The sequence below is a fragment of the Meles meles genome, chromosome 11 (assembly GCF_922984935.1).
Source record: "Meles meles chromosome 11, mMelMel3.1 paternal haplotype, whole genome shotgun sequence".
Classification (NCBI taxonomy): domain Eukaryota; kingdom Metazoa; phylum Chordata; class Mammalia; order Carnivora; family Mustelidae; genus Meles; species Meles meles.
Window position 1 is genome coordinate 10,520,780 of NC_060076.1, and position 6,000 is coordinate 10,526,779.

The following is a 6,000-nucleotide window of genomic DNA, read 5'->3' on the forward strand; positions in this document are numbered from 1 at the left end:
GGACGCCCCACCTCACTCCGCTCGGTGCCCAAACTCAAGTTCTTAATGTGATGGTGGGTTGGCACCCTCCCCTCCTTGAGCCTCAGTTTCCATTCTGTAAAATGGGCATGTGGCTCTTCTCTGGATGGTGAGCCTACTGGATTTCTCCGGGGTAGAGCTGAAGGTCATTTGCAGGGTACCTAATGCCCCTTTGCAAGTCTCTTCCGGACAACTCCCAGTTGTCAAAGACTTTGGGGACAACAAGGAACAAGAGAGGGCTGGCCTTGGGGAGGGGGGTCGTGGACAAATTCTGACTCTGCTGCTCACCTGCAGCGAAGGGTTCGTCCCATTTCCTCAACTACAACTTGGGGACTTTGAGGAGTTCTCCTCTAAGGGAGTCTTAGGCTTTGGGGAGGTCTCCTCTAAGGCGCCAGCTCCATTCTCCAAGGTCAAGCACTGCCCCTCCTCCAGCCTAATTTTGAAGTGTGAGACTTAAACAACTCAAGGAAATGCAGCCCGACTGGCTCTCAATGGCAGCTTCCCTCCCCCTTCCCTCGCAGAAATTCCTTCACACTCTATGGAATTCCTACATAAAGCCCCTTTTTCTTTTCTATGAGGTCACCATCACGCAGATGTTGAAGAGAAAGGAAGAAAGGCTCCATGTGGATCAAGGTCCTTGGAACTGAATGCATTTCAGATCCCCGCGGCGGCACTTTTCAGTTCTGCAGGCCCCTCACTCGTCTGTCCCCCAGAGCCCAGCCAAAGCCGCCTATTGGGTTTGGGGTGCGGTGATCCTGCTGGTGGATGCCAAGAGGCCTGGCCAGAAGACTGGGCCTTTGCCACCAGACCACCAGAGCAGTCGTCTGTGGAAAAATCCAGAGTTGGAGACAACACAGCAGAGGCTGTGTATGTGGGTCTGTTTCCACACAGGCGAGTCTGTTAGAGGGACAGATGTCAAAATGCTAGATCACACACCACGGTCAAGTTCCCAAATTGAACGTCACAGGAAGTTACACCACTAACTGATTTGCCCCAATGTCCGGTCCTGTCTGGAAGCGGAGTCTGAGGAGGCTGTTGCTCTAATTTAGTTTGGGCCAAAGAAGGGGCTATGAACGTGTCACCCAGCTCAGACAGGGATGGGTGAAGCCACTGACTGACCTGATTTTTTCTTTTTAAAATAAAAATATTTTGGGGGCACCAGGCTGGCTCAGTCGGTGGGGCATCTGGCTCTTGATCTCGGGGTCATGAGTTCAAGCCCCACAGTGGGCAATGGGCTCACTTTAAATAAATAAATAAATAAATGGCTAAAAAATATATATAAAATAAAAAAAACATTTCCCCAAAGACCATCTTGTCACTATCCAAGAGTCAGATATAAAATGGCCAAATACCAAAAAATCCACTGAGGATCTTTGGCGAAACCTGGCCATCGTTTTAAAGCCATTTCACACACCCAGGGGAAGAGCACCCCAGATGACCTCCCCACACATAGCTCGGGAGCACGCTTGCTCCCTAGGACCCTTGCACGTCCTGGTGACCAGCATTCTGGCAACCATCCGCAGTGACAGCCAAGGGAAGGTCCATGCTGATGTACACACCGCTTCAGAAGAATGACATCAGCAAAAATAAATAAATAAATAAATAAAGATGAAAAAATGTAGATACAAGGACTATTTTTACCTCCCCAAATCACAGGCCAGACGGGAGAGAAATCCGTCAATGCCAGAAACGTGGCTGAGCCTTCGCACAAGATCTATTATTTCACACCTTAAATTAACGCATCTCAAAGCAATTTGCAAATGTTCATCAATTCGCAGAGCGTGTACTTGGGAGAGAAATACCTTTTCCTTCCAACATCAAAGGACCCTTGCAGGGGCCGCCCACACACCCCCAAACCGCACAGGTCCTCACACACCACATTCCTTTCGGGAACCGCGTCTTGAAACCCATGATAAGAAAGGAAATGAATGAGGCAGAGAGACAGGCACAGGGCCAGAACAGCGAGTGACAAGAAATCTATGTAGAAATGATCCTGTTGTCAGATGTTCAGAACGGGGAGTCAGGGGGTAACTCGCCATCACCAAGGGTTGGAACACACTGGGCCCTTCCTGAGGGCAGTGCTCCAGCGGGCTCCTCCCCGCACAGGCCTGGAGATGCCAACCCACATTTCATCTCGGATGACTCACCAGGGTCTTCCTCCCTCCCCGCTCTAACTCCCTTGCTTGGCCTGACCAGAGAAGAGGAAGGGGATATTCTTCTCTTTTTGACGATTGTTTTGACACTTCCCTTCTGAAACCAATCTCTGGCACTTCATGAGGAAAGAAAAAAAATGTGAACTGTGAGCCCTTTCTAGCTGACAGTCCCGGCCCTGGGTGTGGGTTGTCCACAGCAGAGGGGCAGGAGAGGACAAGGAAGGAGGCAGCCCCTTCAGGAAGGTCTCTCCCTGAAGCCGGGAGCCTGGCGAGGAACCCAGCTCCACTAGAACCTGGGACAGGGACCATGACTCTCCAGGTCCTGTGGGAAGACTGTGCAGGCTCTGCTCAGACAAGTCTGAGTTCAATCCCAGGGTCAAACGCATAGCAGTCCGTGATCTCTGGCACATGACTTCATCTCTCCGTGTCCCCAGTTTCCTCACCAGTAAAATGGGCATCGTGATAGCTCCCATCTGCGTGCTGCTGACTGGACTGAGTGAATTAAGGCCCTTAAAGCTTTTGGTACCATGCCTGGCACACAGCATAGCTTTGATAAATGGTGGCCATTAGGTGTGGGCTACTTTCATGAAACCACGCCTGGCATTTCATCTCTCTGAGCCTCAGTGACGTCATCTATAAAATGGAGATGACAGCCCCCTACCTTACGGGGCAGATTAAAGGAGCAGGTGTGAATGAAAGCACTGAGCACCCCATCTGTGCACCTTCGGGAGACAAGTGTCGCATCCCTGGTGCAGAGGACAGGTTTGAAGTCAAGCAGGTGACAGGACTCTGCCTCAACCTCCTTTCAGCAGTCCGAGGCTGGACCTCTCTGTCTCTCTGCGCGGTAGGTGCTCCCTAAACATGCCTTCCTGTCCTCTGCGCGGTAGGTGCTCCCTAAACATGCCTTCCTGTCATCCCCTTTCCCTGCTCCCTCCTCGCTCAGGGCCACTGGAAATGGCCACCCCCTCCCCCACCCCCAACCCAAAGCCAGGAGCTTCCATTCTTGAAACCTGAACAATCTGAATGGCCCAAAGCCCAGACCAACCTGGGCCACTGCTTCAGTCTGAGACTTTATTTTCTGAATACAGAAACTACTTTTTAGTCATTTCCGAAGCAGACAGGACGGCAGAGGCTGACAAACCACAGGGACCATTTTAAATCCTGGGCCTTTTCTTCTGGGAAGTTAGGCAAGAACCTTCCCAAATGTTTGCCCGTGGGGCTCTCTGCCAGGGAGTGACTCATTCACAGCTCCCCACAGGCATATTTTATTTGGGGGTGGGGGATGGAGGGAGGGCCTGGCCTTGAGGGGAGAGGAGAGGCAGCATTTCCAGCAAACCCAGAAGGTATTGTGTGTGTGTGTGTGTGTGTGTGTGTGTTTCATTTTTTTAGGACAAAAAAGAAAAAGAATGTGGATCTTTTTTGTTTCCTTCCAGGTTTTGTTTGCTAAAAGAAGACGTCCAAAGTTCACTCGGGAAGCTGCTGCGTTGGGAACAGGCGCTTCCAGCCGGCTCTGCGCGTCCCTTTCAATGAAATTCTTCTTCCATTAACACCACGATTTTTAAATGTGCCTCCAAGATTTGCCTGCACACGACATTTTCCCCTCAGAAAGGCAAGCTGAGTTTTGAAAATTCAGGGGAAATAGGGAGCTCAGTGTTTCTAAAGTTGCCCTTACAGCAATGAAGACTTTCGACAGCAGAGATTTTCGACATTTATAAAGCCCCCCAAAAAATGGCCCGTCAAAGCTGCAGGACAGACTTTGGAAGCCAGTGTCCCAAGCCTGCTGTGATCAATTTGTTACTGTTCTGGGGGCTCATGCTTGGAGCCCAGGCTCAACAAATGAATAAATCAGATCAATATCTATCTACTGCAGAGCAGGCAGAGAAAGAGAGAGACCCTCCAATACACAGACAAGTGTCCTGGGACCCTTGGCTTTCCCAGGGTCAGGGTCCCTGTCAACCCCAAAGGCCTGGGGGAAAGGTTATAATCTGCTAGGGTCAGAGAGGGGCAGGAACAAACCCAAGCGACCCAGAGAGGTATTTAGGAAGAACTCAACGCAAGTCCTCTAGAACCAGGCCAAGTAGTTCTGCTAGGCCCACCAGAGCCCCGGCCCAGCATGAGCGTCCTGGGTCCTGCCAGTCGGCCCTACCAAGGCCTGGCTCCAAGGTCTCCCCCACTCTGCCAAGCCCAGCCAGGCTCTGTGGGTCTGACCTCCGCCCTCAGTCACCACACAAGGCCCAGCACCCACCGGGTGCCCACCCCCAGCCTACTTCTCTTCGTGGGCTCCCTGGCATCCGGGCCAGGGGTGGACACATCTTATAAGACCCCTGGTGGGTGCAAGGGGGGGGGGACCCTCACCCTCCGTAGTAAACACACACTCCTGGACACAAAATACTCTTCTTTCGTGGCGTATACAGGCACTTTTGTCCTCGCAAGCTCACTAATGCACACACAAATCAGTTGTGAACGCTCACCCACGTGCGCACACATACTCCCTAAACACACACAACTCCTTCACAAAAATGGGATCCCACGTGAAGTCCTTGGCACACTCCCCGGCAAATAGTAAACAATAAATGGTTACAGGGGAGCCATGCCCGTGTCCCCCGCACTCATTCACCGCAAGCCACCCAACCTAGACCCTCCGACGTGCACACGCACCGTGTCCGCCCCAGCACGCACACCCCGGGTGCACACCCCGAGGGACACACAGACACACGCCGCCCACGCACGCTCGGACGCACGGCCGCCAACACGCTGAGACTCGCTGGTTCGCTGCGCCCCGGCCTCCCGCGTGCACCCCCGCCCGCTGTCCCCCGCCGAGTCGCGGCCGCGCGCGTGTGCACGCGCACCCCTGTCGCCCCGGTTGGGGGTGACGGCCCCGCCGTCGGGCCCCCGCCCCTTCCCCGGCCGGACCCTGCCGGGCCCCGGTCCCAGGCCACTCACCGACGCGCGGGCGGCTCGGCTGCCGGAGGGAGGAGCGGCGCGCGGCCCGGCGGGCGGCCGGCCGGCCGGAACGGAGGGTCCCACACGAGTCGGCGGCGCCGCGGCCGCACGCCCGTCCGCTTGGTTCCGCCGCCGCCTGCGCGGGCCCGCGCGCGTTCCCGCCCCTCCCCACCGCGGGGCCGCGCCGCCCCCTGCGCTCGTGCGCGCTGCCGCCACGCTGGCCCGGGGGGCGCCCCGCGGCTACCGCACGGCGCCCGGACCCCTCCGCGTCCCGGAGCCCCTCGGACCGCGAGTGGTCCGACCAGCCGAGCCCCCCATTTCAAAGACGGGGGAACTGAGGCCCAAACACTCACGGGGAGTCAGACCCAGCAGACTCCCCTCCCCCCTTCTCGGGTTCTAGACACTTAGGATTAGGGTCGGAAGTCAGCGAACTCCGTGGACCCCTCCCCCGCATCCTTGGGGACCCATCTACTAACATTGCTCCATTCTCGGTCCTGGTCACACTGGCCAGTCAGCTAGCGCCTTATTATGTGCCTACTGAATGCAAACACACATTCAGAAGTAGGCTCCAGGGGTATCTCCACATGCTGGTGAAGGTGCGGCTCCTTGCCCTCAAAGTGCCAGCATCTCCTCATCTGAAACTCCCCAAATCCTGGGGACCCCAAGACAGTAAAAGCCAACGTGCAAAGCTTTCTGGAAGGCTCTACTAATGAATGCTTAAGACCCCCCTCTAAGGAGACAGAGTCTCCATAGGGCCCCAAAGGCTGCTGCTCAGTTCCCCGGTGCACTTCTTAAGGGAACAGACACACACCCCCTCCCCCAAGAAGGGCCGCGCCTGGTTCACACAGTTCCTGTTTCCACACTGACTGCTTCTCCTCCTCAGGCA

General features: G+C 55.2%; 1 protein-coding gene across 1 annotated transcript in view; it reads right to left on the minus strand.

The window, feature by feature from the left end:
• NEK6 (NIMA related kinase 6) overlaps positions 1-5,251 on the minus strand; it is an 82,605-nt gene extending 77,354 nt beyond the window's left edge. The window contains exon 1 of the mRNA XM_046023280.1: positions 5,115-5,251. The gene's annotated coding sequence lies outside the window, so the exon portion shown is untranslated. The remainder of the gene's footprint in view (positions 1-5,114) is intronic.
• Between the last annotated feature and the right edge of the window lie 749 nt (positions 5,252-6,000).